This window comes from Pristiophorus japonicus, chromosome 4 (genome assembly GCF_044704955.1).
Source record: "Pristiophorus japonicus isolate sPriJap1 chromosome 4, sPriJap1.hap1, whole genome shotgun sequence".
Taxonomy (NCBI): Eukaryota; Metazoa; Chordata; class Chondrichthyes; family Pristiophoridae; genus Pristiophorus; species Pristiophorus japonicus.
Window position 1 is genome coordinate 163696368 of NC_091980.1, and position 22317 is coordinate 163718684.

The following is a 22317-nucleotide window of genomic DNA, read 5'->3' on the forward strand; positions in this document are numbered from 1 at the left end:
GCTTACGGACACTCTGCCTTTTTTCCAGCGAGTAGAAGAAGGGGGAGCCGCGGTCCAGATCCCGCAGGAACCGGATCCGCGACCTCACGAACGCGCCTCGGGACCCGACGAGCTGCAGGTCCTTCAGCGCGGCCTTCTTCGCTTCGTACACCGTCCGCAGGGCCGGGTCCTGGACGACTTGACCGAGACGGGCTTCCAGGTCGAGCACCTCTTTTTCTAGGCGCCCGACTCTGGCCGCCCGCCTCTTGGTCGACCCCCTCGCGTACTCTTGACAGAAGACGTGGATGTGAGCCTTGCCCACGTCCCACCATAGCCTCAAGGAGGGGAAGCCCCCTTGCTTCCTTCTCCAGTCGGACCAGAATCGACGGAACGAGTCCTGGAACCGCACGTCCTCCAGCAGCCGGTTGTTAAAGTGCCAGTACGCGGACCCCGTCCTCGCGCGGAGCGAAGCGAGCTCCGCCCACACCAGGTGGTGGTCCGAACACGGCACCGGCCGCATGGAGGCCGCCGGGACGCAGGAAACGTACGCCCGAGACACGTAAAGACGGTCGACTCCAGACCATCCTACTCCAGGCCTCACCCAAGTAAAGGCGCTGGAGTCGGGGTGGAGATTTCGCCAGACGTCCACCAAGTCGAAGGACCCGACCAAGTCCCTCAACTTCTCCATCGCCGTCATGCACTGCGGGGCACCGGAGCGGTCCCTCGCCTCGAGGGTGCAGTTAAAATCCCCCCCGAGGACAATGCAGTCGCCGACGTCGACGGAGCCAAGAAGAGCGGACACCTCTTCAAAGAAGCGCGTTTGCTGCGGGCCGGGCTGAGGGGCGTACACGTTCACGAGATGGAGCGGCACGTCCCTCAGGCGAACCGTTACGTGCAGCAAGCGGCCTGGCACGGGCTCCTCGACCCCCAAGATCTCCGGCTGAAAATGCGGGCCCAGCAAGATGGCCACCCCACTAGAAATGGCGGTGAGGTGGCTCATGCGGACCTCTCCTTGCCATTCCAGGAGCCACGTGGCTTCGTCTCCCGGAACGGTGTGGGTTTCTTGCAGGAAGCACACCGCATATTTCCCCTCCCGCAGGAGCGAAAAATTGTCAAATCTACGGCGTGCCCCTCTGCCGCCGTTGATGTTGAGGCTGGCTATGGTTATCTTCATGGCAAAAGCATAGTGCAAGCTCTACCTTAACCTATTGTGGGGGAGGGAGCGGAGTCTTTTGTTGAACTCCGCTCCCTCCGCAGCCCAGCGAGGAGTCCCTCGAGCTCGCGCAGCTCAAGGTGTTGCGCCTTTGTCAAGGGCCTGCCCGCGGCCAAGGTTTTAACGGCGGCGCGGACGGGCCCCTTGATCAGCTCTGGCTCGGACCATTTTTCCAGGGCCAGTCGGGCTTGGTTGCAGTGACCCCGGCTCTGGGCCAAAAAGTCCCGGAGTTCCTTTGCAGGAATGAGGATGGTCTCGGCGGCGGCCGCGAGCAGATCCACCGCCTCGCTGGCGGTGGTCTCTAGGTCTTCACCCGCGTCCCCCACCGAGTCCCCGTCCTCCTCCGGGAGGTGGCCGCCAGCAGCCGGCCCATCGACCGCACAAGGTACGGCAAATGAACCGGCCGCTCCAACCGGCCCTGGCTCTGCCCCGATCCCACCCCCAGGATCGTCAGCAGAGGAGTCCCCACTGGGCTCTTTTAAAAATGGTGCTGGGTCGGGAAGCGACAGCGGAAGGGGTTCCCCTTCCACCCCAGGAACCGGGGAACAAGGAGAGACCCGGCCATAGGAAATCCCCAGGCTCCCAAGTGCACCAGCTCCAAAGTAAGGGGCGAGGGTGGGTGTTCCTCCCCCTCCCCGCTGCCACCCCCGGCCCAGCATCTACAGTGTCATAATAAACATTTGTTTCGGTTTCTGCCGGGTCGAGCGACTCCCGGGGGAAGTTGGGTATTGGCTGGGCGGGCTCAGGTTCGGCCTTTTCGGCCCCGCCCGCCTCAGTCCCCGGGGCGCCCGGCCCGGCGGCAATGCATTCCTCCGCGGTCCCCACGCCCCCCACGACAGGCAGATCTTCCACGCCATCCCTGGGAGGCAGAGGCTGGGCAGCCTCGACTGTCTCACCCTCCCCGGGGACAGACTCCTCCCGCCTACAGCGCTGCTTGGGGGCGCTGGTGGGGGACGCGGGACACGCGGCGAGCACCGACTCCTCCGCGGAGGGATGTTGTTCCCCCTCCGCCTCAACGGAGCGGCGCCTCCTTTTGTTGCTGGAGGTGCGCTGAGGCAGGGAGACCTCCATGTCTGCCGAGGCCTCCCGCTCCGCCCCCCCCCTTTTTCTTTTCTTACCCGCGCCCGGGCCCCTCTGCAGTGTTGTTCAAGGGCTCGGGCACGGGCTCAGGGCACCCCGCGCTCGCCGGTGGCTGGGTTGGGCCGAGCGCGGTGGTCAAATTATCTGGCGCACTGAGGGGACCCGCCTCTAGATGTTTCTCCTTGTCCCGCGCCTTCCTTCCGTTCGGACGCTCTCCCTCCCCCCTGCCGGAGGCCCCGAAAACAAAGGCCTCCGACGATGCCCGCGCACCTATGGCTCCCGGCACGCGGACGCAACTAGGGGGAGGGGTGGCGGCAGCGCCAGCCTTGGCCGCCTTCGGTGGTTTGGCGGCCTTGGAGGCGGGGCAGTTCTTGCAAACGTGCCCCACCTCCCTGCAGGCATGGCACCGCACGCCGTCCAAAAGACGTGGTAGGCAGTCCCCTCGTGCACCACATTGAAGTTCCCCTCCGTCGTCTCCTCCCGCGCCAGCCGGACAAAGAGCTAGCGGCGGAAGGAGAACACGTGGCGCAGGCTGCTCTCCCTGAGGCCGAGCGGTATGGGGTTGATCCCCGACCTTACCTCCCCCAGTTGGTGTAGGTGAGGGAGGAGGAGCTCAGCGGAAACAAAGGGCGGGACGTTTGACACGATGACGCTCTGCGCGGTGGCCTCGAGAGGGTCCACCGGCAGGAACGTCCCGCCCACCGTGAGCCCCTTTTCGAGGGCCAGGGACACCGCCCGCTCCGACCCCAGGAAGAACACGGCCTTCCCAGACATCTTGGAGGCTGCGACAATGGCCGAGGGGCCGACTACCCCAGCCATCGCCCGCACGCACTCCTCGATGGTCATTGTGGGGTGAGTGTAGCTCTTGACCCCGTGTTTTTTGGTGATTAATCTGAATGGTGGCAGGGCAGCGGGTGGCGCAGGAGGTGCCGTGGAAGCGGTTGCCACCTGCGCATATGTCCTCGCTGGCCCTGCCACCGGCGTGGATGGGGTCGCCATCACGGGGTCCCTTTAAGGGCTACACCCACCCCAAAGTCACAGGCCTTAATGGTCTTTATTGGCCTCGTATATTAACTGAGCAGAGGAGCCCTTAACGAGGCACCTCTCCCCTAGTTGGCAATTGGGGAGGGGCCTTGCTCCCTCTGCTCAGTTGTCCCAATTGTTTTTTTTTTAAATTAGGAGAAAGGGGCCTCAGAGAGAGAGGGGAGAAACAGAGTAACAGAGAAAGAGAGAGTGGGGTGGGAAGGGGGGGGGAACTGCGAGGGCAGGTCTCCCCTCGCAGCTGTGGGTGGGTGCAATCCCCAGATGGCAAAACACAAAGTCTTTGGGGTGGTCTTCAGGTGAGGGGAGAAGATGTCTTCACCTGGGGCAGCTCGAGCCACCAGGCACACACTCCTAATGATGTTTAATAGGGTATTTAAGGAAAAGAAAATCTTCAGCCTGGTAGCTCCAGCTATCCCAGGCTGGGCAATTGGGGGGGGGGGTGGTTCAATTGTGTGTGGGGCCTAGTTGTAAGCAAGGCCCCCACACACACTTTCCACACACACACACCCCCCGCGATGTTCCGGCCCTCAGTGGTCTTCTTTTCTCCCCCCACCGATTCAACAAAGTCTTTTTGGGACTGCACCAACACCCACCTGTAGAATGGTAGAGTCTCCCTCCTTCCACACTGGATGTTTGTTGTTGGTTTTTCCCTCTCTCTCCAACTCTTTGCAGAATGGTAAAAGTTGTTAAAGTTTTCTGCTTTTTCCTCCTCTCCCTCTGGGTGAAAGTTGGTGGTGAAGCCCCTTCCTTCCTTCTCTTCCTGGGCTGTTCTCAGGGCTCTCCAGGCAGGAGCACAGGTTGGTAGCTGCTCCTCTCTCTGCAGCTCAGCTCCTACTGAGCAGGACACGCCTCCACTGCTCCACAATTGGTCCTTGTGCATGAAACTCTTTTTGGAGTTCACCTGCAAAAAAAAAAACATTAAACGGTGCCACCCGACCTGGGTGACACTCCAGACATTTACAAGGCCCTTTTTTTTCCCTTTTTTTTTTGTGTTTTTCTTTTTCTGGTTTTTTCTGGGGTTTTTTTTGGGGCACTAAAATCACAATTTTCCCCAGTGCTCCCTATAAAAGGGAAGGGGGACACTAAAAGCACCGGCAATTAAAACAAATTAAACTTAAAAACGTAAAATCAAATTAAAATTTGGTTGCCGGGCGTGATGATGCACTCCAGTCCCTCCGGTGCCCACCTCTCGCGGAAGGCCGCGAGCGTACCGGTGGACACCGCGTGCTCCATCTCCAAGGACACCCTGGACCGGATGTAAGAGTGGAAGAGAGGCAGGCAGTCAGGTTGAACGACCCCCTCGACCGCCCCCTGCCTGGACCGGCTGATGGCACCCTTGGCCGTGCCCAGGAGCAGTCCTACGAGGAGGCCTTCGGACCTACCCGCTCCCCTCCGCACAGGGTGCCCAAAGATCAGGAGAGTGGGACTGAAGTGCAGCCAGAATTTCAGGAGCAGCCCCTTCAAATAATAAAACAGGGGCTGCAACCTTGTGCACTCCATAAAAACATGGAACACGGACTCTTCCAGACCGCAGAAATTGCAGGCGGCCTGGGAGTCCGTGAACCGGCTTAAAAATTTGTTGCACGGCACTGCTCCGTGCACCACCCTCCAGGCCAAGTCCCCGATGAATAGTGGGAGGACCCCTGCGTAGAGTGCCCTCCATCGGGGACCCTCGCCTCCTCCGGACGGCAAGATGGTACGCCATGGCGTGTCCGGACGGCCGGCGAGGATGGCAAAGTTGAGGGTGTGCAGGAGCAGCCAGTACAGGATACCCCTCCGCGCGGAACTGAAAGGCACGGAGGGGATTTCCCCAAGGCGGCTCAAGTTGTGAGGCGCCGGCCCCCGAGGGAGGTTCCGGGGTTTGGCGCCGATGAGGAATTCCGTCCGGACGGGGGTCAGTTCGGACGGGATCTCCCCACGTGCTTGAGCCTCCTCGATGCACCTAACGGAGTCAGGGCCCAGAGCTGTTTTTAGCGACTCGATGGCATCGGCCGCGTGGCGGACGTTGGCAGAATTTAGGCGCCGCGCCAGCGTGTCTGGCGCCATCCAGCCCGCTCCTCCGCCATCGAGCAGGTCCCTGACCCTGGTCACCTCACCAGCCACAGCCCTCTCTTCCGACCGCCACATAAAACCTCGGCCGTGGAGGTACGGATTCCCGAGCAGCGGTTCCTGCAGGACGGCCGCCACTCCAGCCGGCGGAGAGCTGCGCTTGGTGGAGACTTTGTTCCAGACCCTGATGAGTTCCCTGTAAAAGACAGGCAACTCCCGGAGGGCGGTCCTGGCACCCCCCAAGTTCACAAACAGGAGCTGCGTGTCATAATTGAGGTCGCGCTGCTGGCGGAAGAAATACCTCGCCAGAGCGCACCACCTAGGAGGGGGCTCGACGTAAAGGTATCTCTGCAGGGTCTGAAGACGGAAAGTCGCGAGCTGGGCGCTGACGCACACCAACGACTGACCGCCCTCCTCAAGCGGGAGACTCAAGACCGCGGCAGAGACCCAGTGCTTCCTGTTGTTCCAGAAGAAGTCCACCAGCTTCTTCTGTATCTTGGCGACAAACGCAGGGGGAGGGGTCAAAGTGACCAGCCGGTACCACAACATTGCGGCCACCAGCTGGTTTATGACTAGCGCTCGACCCCTGTAGGACAGCACTCGGAGCAGTCCTGTCCAGCGCCCTAGGCGAGCGGCGACCTTGGCCTCCAGCTCCTGCCAGTTCGCCGGCCAGGCTCCCTCATCGGGGCTAAGGTAGACTCCCAGATAGAGGAGATGGGTCGTGCTCCAGGCAAAAGGCCTGAGCTCCCCCGGCAGGGAGTCCACCCGCCACTGACCCACCAGGAGTCCGGAACATTTCTCCCAGTTGATCCTGGCGGAGGACGCGGCCGAGTAAATCTCCTGGCACTCACGCATCCTCCGCAGGTCAGTGGGATCCTCTACCGCGAGGAGCACGTCATCGGCGTAAGCCGAGAGGACGACCTCCACGCCCGGCCCTTGCAGAGCCAGTCCCGTCAACCTCGTCCACAAGAGGCGCAGGAAAGGCTCCACGCAAACGGCGTATAACTGGCCGGACATGGGGCATCCCTGGCGCACCCCTCTCCTAAAGCGAAGGGGCGCCATCAAGGACCCGTTAACCTTAATCAGACACTCCGCGGCGGCGTACAAAAGTCGGATCCGGGCGACGAAATGCGTCCCGAACCCGAAAGCGCGCAGAGTTCCGAGCGGATAGTCGTGATCCACCCTGTCGAATGCCTTCTCTTGGTCGAGGAATAGGAAGGCGACCGACAGACCAGCCTCCTGGGAACAATGGATGAGGTCCCGGACCAGATGGATGTTATCGTGGATTGTCCGGCCCGGGACCGTGTAGGACTGGTCGGGGTGGATCATGTGGTCCAGCACGGCACCAAGGCGAGCAGACATCGCCCTGGCAAAGATTTTGTAGTCTGTGCTGAGGAGGGAGACCGGGCGCCAGTTCTTAAGGAGGCGGAGATCGCCCTTCTTAGGCAGCAGGACGATGACTGCCCTGCGCCAAGAGAGGGGCATCTCCCCGGTCGCCAGACTTTCCCCCAGGACCCGCGCGTAGTCGCTCCCCAGGACGTCCCAGAATGCCCTGTGGAACTCCACGGTCAGCCCGTCCAGCCCCGGGGATTTTCCCCTCGAGAGCCGGGCGAGGGTACCGGTCAGCTCCGCCAGGCTTAGCGGAGCTTCCAGATTTTCGGCGCCCTCCGGGCTGACCTTCGGCAGGTCCTCCCACAAAACTCTACGTGCTTCCTCGCTGGACGGATCCGGAGAGAACAGAGCCCCGTAATATTCACGGGCCCTGTTGTTGACGCCCTCCGGATCAGAGACGAGAGAGCCGTCGTCGGCCAGCAGCATCAAGAGCTGCTTACGGACACTCTGCCTTTTTTCCAGCGAGTAGAAGAAGGGGGAGCCGCGGTCCAGATCCCGCAGGAACCGGATCCGCGACCTCACGAACGCGCCTCGGGACCCGACGAGCTGCAGGTCCTTCAGCGCGGCCTTCTTCGCTTCGTACACCGTCCGCAGGGCCGGGTCCTGGACGACTTGACCGAGACGGGCTTCCAGGTCGAGCACCTCTTTTTCTAGGCGCCCGACTCTGGCCGCCCGCCTCTTGGTCGACCCCCTCGCGTACTCTTGACAGAAGACGCGGATGTGAGCCTTGCCCACGTCCCACCATAGCCTCAAGGAGGGGAAGCCCCCCTGCTTCCTTCTCCAGTCGGACCAGAATCGACGGAACGAGTCCTGGAACCGCACGTCCTCCAGCAGCCGGTTGTTAAAGTGCCAGTACGCGGACCCCGTCCTTGCGCGGAGCGAAGCGAGCTCCGCCCACACCAGGTGGTGGTCCGAACACGGCACCGGCCGCATGGAGGCCGCCGGGACGCAGGAAACGTACGCCCGAGACACGTAAAGACGGTCGACTCTAGACCATCCTACTCCAGGCCTCACCCAAGTAAAGGCGCTGGAGTCGGGGTGGAGATTTCGCCAGACGTCCACCAAGTCGAAGGACCCGACCAGGTCCCTCAACTTCTCCATCGCCGTCATGCACTGCGGGGCACCGGAGCGGTCCCTCGCCTCGAGGGTGCAGTTAAAATCCCCCCCGAGGACAATGCAGTCGCCGACGTCGACGGAGCCAAGAAGAGCGGACACCTCTTCAAAGAAGCGCGTTTGCTGCGGGCCGGGCTGAGGGGCGTACACGTTCACGAGATGGAGCGGCACGTCCCCCAGGCGAACCGTTACGTGCAGCAAGCGGCCTGGCACGGGCTCCTCGACCCCCAAGATCTCCGGCTGAAAATGCGGGCCCAGCAAGATGGCCACCCCACTAGAAATGGCGGTGAGGTGGCTCATGCGGACCTCTCCTTGCCATTCCAGGAGCCACGTGGCTTCGTCTCCCGGAACGGTGTGGGTTTCTTGCAGGAAGCACACCGCATATTTCCCCTCCCACAGGAGCGAAAAATTGTCAAATCTACGGCGTGCCCCTCTGCCGCCGTTGATGTTGAGGCTGGCTATGGTTATCTTCATGGCAAAAGCATAGTGCAAGCTCTACCTTAACCTATTGTGGGGGAGGGAGCGGAGTCTTTTGTTGAACTCCGCTCCCTCCGCAGCCCAGCGAGGAGTCCCTCGAGCTCGCGCAGCTCAAGGTGTTGCGCCTTTGTCAAGGGCCTGCCCGCGGCCAAGGTTTTAACGGCGGCGCGGACGGACCCCTTGATCAGCTCTGGCTCGGACCATTTTTCCAGGGCCAGTCGGGCTTGGTTGCAGCGACCCCGGCTCTGGGCCAAAAAGTCCCGGAGTTCCTTTGCAGGAATGAGGATGGTCTCGGCGGCGGCCGCGAGCAGATCCACCGCCTCGCTGGCGGTGGTCTCTAGGTCTTCACCCGCGTCCCCCACCAAGTCCCCGTCCTCCTCCGGGAGGTGGCCGCCAGCAGCCGGCCCATCGACCGCACAAGGTACGGCAAATGAACCGGCCGCTCCAACCGGCCCTGGCTCTGCCCCGATCCCACCCCCAGGATCGTCAGCAGAGGAGTCCCCACTGGGCTCTTTTAAAAATGGTGCTGGGTCGGGAAATGACAGCGGAAGGGGTTCCCCTTCCGCCCCAGGAACCGGGGAACAAGGAGAGACCCGGCCATAGGAAATCCCCAGGCTCCCCAAGTGCACCAGCTCCAAAGTAAGGGGCGAGGGTGGGTGTTCCTCCCCCTCCCCGCTGCCACCCCCGGCCCAGCATCTACAGTGTCATAATAAACATTTGTTTCGGTTTCTGCCGGGTCGAGCGACTCCCGGGGGAAGTTGGGTATTGGCTGGGCGGGCTCAGGTTCGGCCTTTTCGGCCCCGCCCGCCTCAGTCCCCGGGGCGCCCGGCCCGGCGGCAATGCATTCCTCCGCGGTCCCCACGCCCCCCACGACAGGCAGATCTTCCACGCCATCCCCGGGAGGCAGAGGCTGGGCAGCCTCGACTGTCTCACCCTCCCCGGGGACAGACTCCTCCCGCCTACAGCGCTGCTTGGGGGCGCTGGTGGGGGACGCGGGACACGCGGCGGGCACCGACTCCTCCGCGGAGGGATGTTGTTCCCCCTCCGCCTCAACGGAGCGGCGCCTCCTTTTGTTGCTGGAGGTGCGTTGAGGCAGGGAGACCTCCATGTCTGCCGAGGCCTCCCGCTCCGCCCCCCCCCCTTTTTCTTTTCTTGCACGCGCCCGGGCCCCTCTGCGGTGTTGTTCAAGGGCTCGGGCACGGGCTCAGGGCACCCCGCGCTCGCCGGTGGCTGGGTTGGGCCGAGCGCGGTGGTCAATCTTTCTGGCGCACTGAGGGGACCCGCCTCTAGATGTTTCTCCTTGTCCCGCGCCTTCCTTCCGTTCGGACGCTCTCCCTCCCCCCCGCCGGAGGCCCCGAAAACAAAGGCCTCCGACGATGCCCGCGCACCTACGGCTCCCGGCACGCGGACGCAACTAGGGGGAGGGGTGGCGGCGGCGCCAGCCTTGGCCACCTTCGGTGGTTTGGCGGCCTTGGAGGCGGGGCAGTTCTTGCGAACGTGCCCCACCTCCCTGCAGGCATGGCACCGCACGCCGTCCGACGTCCAAAAGACGCGGTAGGCAGTCCCCTCGTGCACCACATTGAAGTTCCCCTCCGTCGTCTCCTCCCGCGCCAGCCGGACAAAGAGCTGGCGGCGGAAGGAGAACACGTGGCGCAGGCTGCTCTCCCTGAGGCCGAGCGGTATGGGGTTGATCCCCGACCTTACCTCCCCCAGTTGGTGTAGGTGAGGGAGGAGGAGCTCAGCGGAAACAAAGGGCGGGACGTTTGACACGATGACCCTCTGCGCGGTGGCCTCGAGAGGGTCCACCGGCAGGAACGTCCCGCCCACCGTGAGCCCCTTTTCAAGGGCCAGGGACACCGCCCGCTCCGACCCCAGGAAGAACACGGCCTTCCCAGACATCTTGGAGGCTGCGACAATGGCCGAGGGGCCGACTACCCCAGCCATCGCCCGCACGCACTCCTCGATGGTCATTGTGGGGTGAGTGTAGCTCTTGACCCCGTGTTTTTTGGTGATTAATCTGAATGGTGGCAGGGCAGCGGGTGGCGCAGGAGGTGCCGTGGAAGCGGTTGCCACCTGCGCATATGTCCTCGCTGGCCCTGCCACCGGCGTGGATGGGGTCGCCATCACGGGGTCCCTTTAAGGGCTACACCCACCCCAAAGTCACAGGCCTTAATGGTCTTTATTGGCCTCGTATATTAACTGAGCAGAGGAGCCCTTAACGAGGCACCTCTCCCCTAGTTGGCAATTGGGAGGGGCCTTGCTCCCTCTGCTCAGTTGTCTCAATTGTTTTTTTTTAAATTAGGAGAAAGGGGCCTCAGAGAGAGGGGGGAGAAACAGAGTAACAGAGAAAGAGAGAGGGGGGTGGGAAGGGGGGGGGGAACTGCGAGGGCAGGTCTCCCCTCGCAGCTGTGGGTGGGTGCAATCCCCAGATGGCAAAACACAAAGTCTTTGGGGTGGTCTTCAGGTGAGGGGAGAAGATGTCTTCACCTGGGGCAGCTCGAGCCACCAGGCACACACTCCTAATGATGTTTAATAGGGTATTTAAGGAAAAGAAAATCTTCAGCCTGGTAGCTCCAGCTATCCCAGGCTAGGCAATTGGGGGGGGGGGGGTTCAATTGTGTGTGGGGCCTAGTTGTAAGCAAGGCCCCCACACACACTTTCCACACACACACACCCCCCGCGATGTTCCGGCCCTCAGTGGTCTTCTTTTCTCCCCCCACCGATTCAACAAAGTTTTTTTGGGACTGCACAACACCCACCTGTAGAATGGTAGAGTCTCCCTCCTTCCACACTGGATGTTTGTTGTTGGTTTTTCCCCCTCTCTCCAACTCTTTGCAGAATGGTAAAAGTTGTTAAAGTTTTCTGCTTTTTCCTCCTCTCCCTCTGGGTGAAAGTTGGTGGTGAAGCCCCTTCCTTCCTTCTCTTCCTGGGCTGTTCTCAGGGCTCTCCAGGCAGGAGCACAGGTTGGTAGCTGCTCCTCTCTCTGCAGCTCAGCTCCTACTGAGCAGGACACGCCTCCACTGCTCCACAATTGGTCCTTGTGCATGAAACTCTTTTTGGAGTTCACCTGCAAAACATAAAACATTAAACGGTGCCACCCGACCTGGGTGACACTCCAGACATTTACAAGGCCCTTTTTTTTCCCCCCTTTTTTTTTTTTTCCTTGTGCATGAATCACAAAAAGTTAGTTTGCAGGTGCAACAGGTAATCAGGAAGGCGAATGGAATGTTGGCCTTCATTGCGAGAGGGATCGAGTACAAAGGCAGGGAAGTACTGCTGTAACTGTACAGGGTATTGCTGAGGCCGCACCTGGAGTACTGCGTGCAGTTTTGATCACCTTACTTAAGGAAGGATATACTAGCTTTGGAACGGGTACAGAGACGATTCACTCGGCTGATTCCGGAGATGAGGGGGTTACCTTATGATGATAGATTGAGTAGACTGGGTCTTTCCTCATTGGAGTTCAGAAGGATGAGGGGTGATCTTATAGAAACATTTAAAATAATGAAAGGGATAGACAAGATAGAGGCAGAGAGGTTGTTTCCACTGGTAGGGGAGACTAGAACTAGGGGGCACAGCCTCAAAATACGGGGGAGCCAATTTAAAACCGAGTTGAGAAGGAATTTCTTCTCCCAGAGTGTTGTGAATCTGTGGAATTCTCTGCCCAAGGAAGCAGTTGAGGGTAGCTCATTGAATGTATTCAAGTCACAGATAGATAGATTTTTAACCAATAAGGGAATTAAGGGTTATGGAGAGTGGGCGGGTAAGAGGAGCTGAGTCCATGGCCAGATTAGCCATGATCTTGTTGAATGGCGGAGCAGTCTCGAGGGGCTAGATGGCCTACTCCTGTTCCTAATTCTTATGTTCTTATGTTCTCTATACAACATTAGTTAGGTCACAGCTTGAGTACTGCATGCAGTTCTGGTCACCACATTACAGGAAGGATGTGATTGCACGAGAGAGGGTGCAGAGGAGATTTACGAGGATGTTGCCAGGACTGGAAAATATTATCGAGGAGGAAAGATTAGATAGGCTGGGTTATTTACTTTGGAATAGAGCGGCTGAGAGGAGACCTTATTGAGGCGTATAAAATTATGAGAGGATTTGATAGAATGGATAGGAAGGATGTATTTCCCTCAGCAGAGAGGTCAATAACCAGGGGGCATAGATTTAAAGTAGTTGGTAGAAGGATTAGAGGGAAGAAGAGGGAGAAAAAAATCACCCAGAAGGGTGGTGGGGGTCTGGAGCTCATTGCCTGAAAGGTTGGTAGAGGCAGAAACCCTTATCACATTTAAAAAGTACTTGAACATACGAGAACATAAGAGAACATGAGAATTAGGAGCAGGAGTAGGCCATTCGACCTCTCGAGCCATGAATTCCAGAGAGCAAGGGAATTGCAGAGAGAGATCCCAATGACAACAATAGTTTGAGATGAATGTATGTGGAATTTAATACTCACAAGCTTCACTGACCACAAATACAATGCAATTCAATCCTTTAAACTGTGTCAGTAATTTGTTCTGAAAATATATGTCAAACATCATTCACTACCGTGGAAATTGGTAAATAAATGAATAGCATGAAACCTAAGAAAAGCGGAAAAGACCAGATGAGGGCCCGTTGTATGCTGAAGAAGGTGAACATCAGAATTAATTCAGATTTTTCTGTAGTGACGCAGTTGAGAGTGTGTGAGGGAGCAGGAAGCTGGGGCGATGGAAGAATTGGTGATGGTTGATGAACTCTTGTTCTGAAAATGAACGGGTCCTGAGAAAGCCGACAAATCACCTGGACCTGCTGGCCTGCACCCATGGGTTTTAAAAGAAGTGGCTGCAGTGATAGTGGAGGAACCAACCAGGGAGCTGGCCATCCGAGACTGGGTATTGTGTAATGAGAAGGGACTAATTAGCAATCTTGTTGTGCGAGGCCCCTTGGGGACAAGTGACCATAATATGGTAGAATTCCTTATTAAGATGGAGAATAACATAGTTAATTCGGAAACTAGGGTCCTGAATGTAAGGAAAGGTAACTTTGACGGTATGAGGCGTGAATTGGCTAGAATAGACAGGCAAACAATACTCAAAGGGTTGACGGTGGATAAGCAATGGCAAACATTTAAAGATCACATGGATGAACTTCAGCAAATGTACATCCCTGTCTGGAGTAAAAATAAAACTGGGAAGGTGGCTCAACCATGGCTATCAAAGGAAATTAAGGATAGTGTTAAAGCCAAGGAAGAAGCATATAAATTGGCTCGAAAAAGCAACAAACCTGAGGACTGGGAGAAATTTAGAATTCAACAGAGGAGGACTAAGGGTTTAATTAAGAGGGGGAAAATAGAGTACGAGCGGAAGCTTGCAGGGAATATAAAAACTGACTGCAAAAGCTTCTATAAATATGTGAAGAGAAAAACATTAGTAAAGTCAAACGTAGGTCCCTTGCAGTCAGATTCAGATGAAATTATAATGGAGGACAAAGAAATGGCAGACCAATTGAACCAATACTTCAGTTCTGTCTTCACGAAGGAAGATAGAAATATCCTTCCGAAGGTACAAAGGGACAGTGGGCCTAGTGAGAAGGAGGAACTGAAGGATATCCTTATTAGGCGGGAAATTGTGTTAGGGAAATTGATGGGATTGAAGGCAGATAAATCCCCGGGGCCTGATAGTCTGCATCCCAGAGTGCTCAAGGAAGTGGCCCTAGAAATAGTGGATGCATTGGTGATCATTTTCCAACAGTCTATCGATTCTGGATCAGTCCCATGGACTGGAGGGTAGCTAATGTAACCCCACTTTTTAAAAAAGGAGGGAGAGAGAAAATAGGTAATTTTCAACTGGTTAGCTTGACATCAGTAGTGGGGAAAATGTTGGAATCGATCATGAAGGATGAAATAGCAGAGCATTTGGAAAGCGGTGACAGGATCGGATCGAGTCAGCATGGATTTATGAAAGGGAAATCATGCTTGACGAATCTTCTGGAATTTTTTGAGGATGTAACTAGCAGAGTGGACAAGGGAGAACCAGTGAATGTGGTGTATTTGGACTTTCAGAAGGCTTTTGACAAGGTACCGCACAAGAGATTGTTGTGCAAAGTCAAAGCACATGGTATTGGGGGTAATGTACTGACGTGAATAGGGAACTGGTTGGCAGACAGGAAGCAGAGAGTTGGGATAAATGGGTCCTTTTCAGAATGGCAGGCAGTGACTAGTGGAGTGCCACAGGGCTCAGTGCTGGAACCACAGCTCTTTACAATATACATTAACGATTTGGATGAAGGAATAGAGTGTAATATCTCCAAGTTTGCAGATGACACTAAACTGGGTGGCGGTGCGTGCTGTAACGAGGATGCTAAGAGTGACTGGGACAGATTAGGTGAATGGGCAAATGCATGGCAGATTCAGTATAATGTAGATAAATGTGAGGTTATCCATTTTGGGGGCAAAAACACGAAGGCAGAATAATATATGAATGGCGGCAAATAGGAAAAGGGGAGGTGCAACGAGACCTGGGTGTCATGGTTCATCAGTCACTGAAAGTGGACATGCAGGTACAGCAGGCGGTAAAGAAGGCAAATGGTATGTTGGCCTTCATAGCTAGGGGATTTGAATATAGAAGCAGAGAGGTCTTAATGCAGTTGTACAGGCCTTAGTGAGGCCTCACCTGGAATATTGTGTTCAGTTTTGGTCTCCTAGTCTGAAGAAGGATGTTCTTGCAATTGAGGGAGTGCAGCAAAGGTTCACCAGACTGATTCCAGGGATGGCTGGGCTGTCATATGAGAAGAGACTGGATCAACTGGGCCTTTATTCACTGGAGTTTAGAAGATGAGAGGGGATCTCATAGAAACATATAAGATTCTAACGGGACTGGACAGGTTAGATGCGGGAAGAATGTTCCTGATGTTGGGCAAGTCCAGAACCAGGGGACATAGTCTTAGGATAAGGGGTAGGCCATTTAGGACTGAGATGGGGAGAAACTTCTTCACTCAGAGAGTTGTTAACCTGTGGAATTCCCTGCCGCAGGGAGTTGTTGATGCCAGTTCACTGAATATCTTCAAGAGGGAGTTAGATATGGCTCTTCCGGTTAAGGGGATCAAGGGGTATGGAGAGAAAGCAGGAAAGGGGTACTGAAGGAATGATCAGCCACGATCTTATTGAATGGCGGTGCAGGCTCGAAGGGCCGAATGGCCTACTCCTACACCTATTTTTCTATGTTTCTATGTTTCTTCTTTCTTCTATTGGCTTTGATCTTCCAGAGTTCGCTAGATTCTGGAATGGTTCCTGTGAATTGGATGGTCACAAATAGCCCTGCTGTTCAAGATAGGAGGGAGAGAGAAAACAGGGAGCTATAGGTCACTTAGCCTGACATCAGAAGAAGGGAAAATGCTAGAATCTATTATGTGGGACACAGCACTTAAAAAATCATAATATGATTCGGCATTGGCACCACAGTTTTATGAAAAGGAGATTGCGTTTGACAAATGTATTAGAGTTTTTTGAGGGTGTAACTGATGGGGTAGAAAAGTGGGAACCAGTGGATATGGTATATTTGGATTTTCAGAAGGCATTCAATAAGGTGCCACAAGAACATAAGAAATAGGAGCAGGAGTAGGCCATTTGGCCCCTCGAGCCTGCTCCGCCATTTAATAAGATCATGGCTGATATGATCCTGGCCTCAACTCCACTTCTCCACCCACTCCCCATAACCTTCGATTCCCTTATCGCTCAAAAATCTGTCTATCTCCACCTTAAATATATTCAATGACCGAGCCTCCACAGCTGGGTCACCGCCTACCCTGCAATCTCTATTGTACTTTGTTTAACGATTTAAATTTCACACTTTGAAATATCACAATATCTACGTATAGTTTTTAACCTGAACCATGGCTCCTAATTTAAACCAATTCCCAAGTTTAGAAGAAAGAGAGAAATAGAGAAATACTCACCAGCTAATCACTTACCTGTTTTCCTGTGATGTCACACTTTGATTTTTTTTTCTCTCTCCCCTCACAGGTCCGTCCGTTGATGAAGCTCCGAGCTCCCAGATTTTATCCTCCGCTGCTCCCAGTTCCCAGCTTTTATCCCCCGCTGTTCCCAGCTCCCAGCTTTTATCCCCCACTGCTCCCAGCTCCCAGCTTTTAACCCCACTGCTCCCAGCTTTTATCCCCCGCTGCTCCCAGCTCCCAGCTTTTATCCTCCGCTGCTCCCAGCTTTTATCCCCCACTGCTCCCAGCTCCCAGCTTTTATCCCCCGCTGCTCCCAGCTCCCAGCTTTTATCCCCCACTGTTCCCAGCTTTTATCCCCCACTGCTCCCAGCTCCCAGCTTTTATCCCCCGCTGCTCCCAGCTCCCAGCTTTTATCCCCCGCTGCTCCCAGCTCCCAGCTTTTATCCTCCGCTGCTCCCAGCTTTTATCCCCCACTGCTCCCAGCTCCCAGCTTTTATCCCCCGCTGCTCCCAGCTCCCAGCTTTTATCCCCCACTGCTCCCAGCTTTTATCCCCCACTGCTCCCAGCTTTTATCCCCCGCTGCTCCCAGCTCCCAGCTTTTATCCTCCGCTGCTCCCAGCTTTTATCCCCCACTGCTCCCAGCTTTTATCCCCCGCTGCTCCCAGCTCCCAGCTTTTATCCCCCACTGCTCCCAGCTCCCAGCTTTTATCCCCCACTGCTCCCAGCTTTTATCCCCCACTGCTCCCAGCTTTTATCCCCCGCTGCTCCCAGCTTTTATCCCCCGCTGCTCCCAGCTCCCAGCTTTTATCCCCCGCTGCTCCCAGCTCCCAGCTTTTATCCCCCACTGCTCCCAGCTTTTATCCCCCACTGCTCCCAGCTCCCAGCTTTTATCCCCCACTGCTCCCAGCTTTTATCCCCCACTGCTCCCAGCTTTTATCCCCCGCTGCTCCCAGCTTTTATCCCCCGCTGCTCCCAGCTCCCAGCTTTTATCCTCCGCTGCTCCCAGCTTTTATCCCCCACTGCTCCCAGCTTTTATCCCCCGCTGCTCCCAGCTCCCAGCTTTTATCCCCCGCTGCTCCCAGCTCCCAGCTTTTATCCTCCGCTGCTCCCAGCTTTTATCCCCCACTGCTCCCAGCTCCCAGCTTTTATCCCCCACTGCTCCCAGCTCCCAGCTTTTATCCCCCGCTGTTCCCAGCTCCCAGCTTTTATCCCCCACTGCTCCCAGCTCCCAGCTTTTATCCCCCGCTGCTCCCAGCTCCCAGCTTTTATCCTCCGCTGTTCCCAGCTCCCAGCTTTTATCCCCCACTGCTCCCAGCTCCCAGCTTTTATCCCCCGCTGCTCCCAGCTCCCAGCTTTTATCCCCCGCTGTTCCCAGCTCCCAGCTTTTATCCCCCGCTGCTCCCAGCTCCCAGCTTTATCCCCCGCTGTTCCCAGCTCCCAGCTTTTATCCCCCACTGCTCCCAGCTCCCAGCTTTTATCCCCCGCTGCTCCCAGCTCCCAGCTTTTATCTCCCACTGGTCTTGCACTGACCCTGGCGCTGTTTTATCATCCGCATATAAGAGATTTTTGCACAATTAAGGCTCAAGGGAATGGGAGTAGCATGAATTGGCTTTCGGACAGAAAACAGAGAGTTGGAATGAACGGGCAGTTTTCAGATTCGCAGGTTTAAACTATGATCAGTGCCTGGGCCTCAGCTATTTACAATCTAAAGGAATGACTGAGATGATGGGACCAAGTGTAATGTATCCAAGGTTTCTGACTACAAAGTTAGGTGGGCAAGTGAGGGTGCTGCATCGGGATATAGAAAGTTCAACTGCAGTAGACAAGGGAAAATGTGAAATGATCCAATTTGATAAGAAGTATAGAAAAGTTGAGTATTTTTTGAAAGGTGAGAGACTAGAAAATGTTGGTATTCAGTTGGATTTGGGTGTCATTGTACACAAATCTCAGAAAGTTAACTTGCAGAAACAGCAAACAGTTATGAAGGCAAATAGTATGTCAGCATTTATTGCAAGAAGGTTGGAGGACAAGAGTAAGGAAAACTTGTTGCAATTGTACAAGGCTTTGGTGAGACCACACCTGGAGTATTGTGCATAGTTTTGGTCTCCTTATCCAAGGAAGGGTATATTTGCCTTAGAGGGAGTGCAACAAAGATTCATTAGATTGATTCGAGGGATGAGAAGGTTGTCCTATGAGGAGAGATTGAGTAGAATGGGTTTATATTCTCTGGAGATCAGTAGAATGAGAGGGAAAATAGTTATTCGACCCAAAATGGGGTTATTGTAAGAAATAGCTATTAAATACAAAAATTCTTAAAGAACAGAAATGATAAAATGCACTCGTGAACAGATGACAAGAATGTCAGCAAGGTAAGATAACAAATATTGAGACAAATGGCCTCTCGGCCAAAACACAATAGTGAGAAGAGGGTTGCAAAATGCAAGACAGCACATGACGTTAGGAAATCATGGGACTGCTCTGGAGAAGACCGGATTTACAGACAGCGTGGAACCCACGAAAACATAAGGCATTTTCCCAGAAAGATAAGAGAACAGGCCTTGTCAGCCAGGCAGGGAGGAATAATTAGATCATAGGTGAGGGACAAAATGATTGACACCAGGCAATCACCACCCCACCGAAATAGAGTATAAAGATAGAAGGCCGAGAGTGAAATGGTCAGTCAGCGAGGGGCAAAGGCTTCCTCAGGGTGGACAAATGCTGGTGAATAACTCAACACCCTGATCAAGTTTATCCCCCGGGATAGATCCATGCTGGTGAATAACCTAACATCCCCAACAGCTCGAGGGATGGACCAGGAGAAGTGACTGCTGAACTGAGACCTCTGCGCTGTCTCATTGGGCATCTAACCCTCTGTCAGCCCATCCATCCATCCGGTCATGGCATTCCGCTTCGGGGGTCATACATCGCTCCTTGTTACAGGTTGTATATCTATTATACTTATCCTAACTACATGTAATATCTGATTATGCTTTAAACTGTAGATCCTTAATAAAATACCTTAAAACTCCTAAGCCCCATTAGGTATCTGTGTGTGACCTGTGATCCTAAATCTTACATGATCACATTGTAATGTATAAAATTCCTTGAGGGCTATATAGGGTAGATGCTCGGAGGCTGCTTCATCTGGCTGCAGAGGCTAGAACTAGGGGCCGTAGTCTCAGGGTCATGGGCTAGGCATTAAGAACTGAGAGGAGGAGAAATGTCTTCAATCAGAGCATTGTGAATCTTTGTAATTCTCTACCCCAAAGAGCTGTGGATGCTCAGTCGTTGAGTATATTTAAGGAAGTTCAACAGATTTTTGGGCATTAAGTGAATCAAGAGATGTGGGGATAGGGCAGGATTGTGGAGTTGAGGTAGGAGATCAGCCATGATCTTATTGAATGGTGGAGCAGGCTCGAGGGGCCAAATGGCCTACTCCTGCTCCTATTTCTTATGTTCTTAGGTATTAAACAGAATTTTAAAGTTCAAAGAAATGATACATTTCAAAATAACATGAATAAATTTACATGTCAAAAGTAATTTGCTTGTATTAAATGATTTGTTGGCTTACCAGGAACTCCAATAACTGCAAGAACAGGGTAGTAAATGTCTTCTATCTGATGGAGTGTTGTTGGTTCACGCATTTTCCGTGAGGTGTGATGGTTTCTGTAGATGCCGGAAGCAACAACTCTGCCTGATTACATGATACATCGAGAGGAACCTCGTATTTATACAGGAGGGAAATCTCCAGTGAGATAATTCAGTTACATCATTTTTAATATTACTTACAGTTCATGGAACAAACAAGTGGAGACAATCATGTGATTATAATTAACTGGGGCTTACACAGTCTCAAAACAAGATACTCCATGGAAAATATCTATAAATGTGATCCTGTTAGAAAAGTATTATTGACCCATCAAACATAGATAGTTTCATCTATGGTATTAACATTATCTACGGACCATGTCCTTTTAATTCACTATTAAACATCTGTGATTTTTAGACAGTTTTTCAAGTATTTGCCTAGTGTATTTGACATGGAAAGAGTTAAAAAAAAAACTCCTTATTTTCTGTGCTTTGAAATCTATGAGCTTAGGTATTAAAAAAATCTAAACTTCTTCTAACCTCATTTTGTATTGAGATTATAAATCATACAGGACGTACACATTGTAGATGATGCTACCTGTGGACACCTGTGTGTTGGGACAACAACTTGCCTTTATACACCACCTATAACATACAACACTGTCCCAAGGTGCCTCACAGAAACATAAAGAAGATGGCGCTCAGCAAAGGAATGAGAGATGAGGATGGGTGAATAAAGACATGGGTTTTAAAGAGGGTCCACGCCTTTGTCACTTCTATTCGCAATTACTCCAACATTCCCCCAGCTGGCCTCCTGTGCTCCACGTTCTACAAACATCAGCTCATCCAAAACTGCTCATGCAGCCCGGACCCTACCCCACACCAAGTCCCAGGCACCTATGACCCCTGCCTCTGTTGACCTCCATTGACCTCTGGTCCTCCGATGGTTCAAATTGAAAATGATCATCCCCATATTTAAATCCCTTTGCAGCTTCACCAGTCCCCATCTCTGTAACAGAATACAACCCTTCCAACCCATCCCACAATGGGCCTTTTCTCTGACTCTGGTCTTTTGTGCATCCCTCTCCCTTTAAACCACCATTGGTGGCCGAGCCTTCAGTCACCATTGCCTTAACCCCCCCGCATCTCTACTCCCTCTCCGCCTTCCTTAAAATCCATCTCTTTGACCAAGCTTTTAGTCACCCCTCTGAATTTCTCCAACTTTACTCAGGTTCAATTTCTGTTTGATTACACCTCGTGAGCATGTTTTTCTATGTTCAAGGTGTTGTATAAATGACGTTGTTTAAGTGATTATTGTTATGTTAAGTATCTGCCTTGGCTCATTGGTAGTACTCTCATCTTTCAGTCAGAAGGTTGTGGGTTCAAACCCCACTTTAGAACTTGAGCACAAAATCCAGGCTTGTATTGCTGTGCAGTACTGAGGGAGAGCTGCACTGCCAGAGGTGCTGTCTTTCAGATGTGATGAGAAACCGAGCCCCTGTCTGCCATCTCAGGTGCACGTAAAAGAACCCATGGCATCTTTTTAAGAGGAGCAGCGAAGTTAAAGGAATGCACTTGCATTAATACAGTAGTTTTCATCACCTCGGGTGACTATCAGGCCCTGGGGATTTATCGGCCTTCAATCCCATCAATTTCCCTAACACAATTTCTCGCCTAATAAGGATATCCTTCAGTTCCTCCTTCTCACTAGACCCACTGTCCCCTAGTACCTACGGAAGGTTATTTGTATCTTCCTTCATGAAGACAGAATCGAAGTATTGGTTCAATTGGTCTGCCATTTCTTTGTTCCCCATTATACTTTCATCTGAATCTGACTGCAAGGGACCTACGCTTGTCTTTACTAATCTTTTTCCCTTCACATATTTATAGAAGCTTTTGCAGTCAGTTTTTATCTTCCTTGCAAGCTTCCGCTCATACTCTATTTTCCCCCTCTTAATTAAACCCTTAGTCCTCCTCTGTTGAATTCTAAATTTCTCCCAGTCCTCAGGTTTGTTGCTTTTTCTAGCCAATTTATATGCCTCTTCCTTGGCTTTATGTTCTTATGTTCTTATGTATTATGTTCTTTAACACTATCCTTAATTTCCTTTGTTAGCCATTGTTGAGCCACCTTCCCAGTTTTATTTTTACTCCAGACAGGGATGTACATTTGCTGAAGTTCATCCATGTGATCTTTAAATGTTTGCCATTGCTTATCCACCGTCCACCCTTTTAGTATTGTTTGCCAGTCTATTCTAGCCAATTCACGCCTCATACCGTCAAAGTTACCTTTCCTTAATTTCAGGACACTAGTTCCCGAATTAACTTTGTCACTCTCCATTTTAATAAGGATTTCTACCATATTCTGGTCACTTTTCCCCAAGGGGCCTTACACAACAAGATTGCTAATTAGTCCCTTCTCATTACACAATACCCAGTCTAGGATG

The 22317-nt window shown here is 53.6% G+C and overlaps 1 pseudogene; it reads right to left on the reverse strand.

The window, feature by feature from the left end:
- LOC139262251 (probable G-protein coupled receptor 139) overlaps positions 1–19929 on the reverse strand; it is a 29647-nt pseudogene extending 9718 nt beyond the window's left edge.
- Between the last annotated feature and the right edge of the window lie 2388 nt (positions 19930–22317).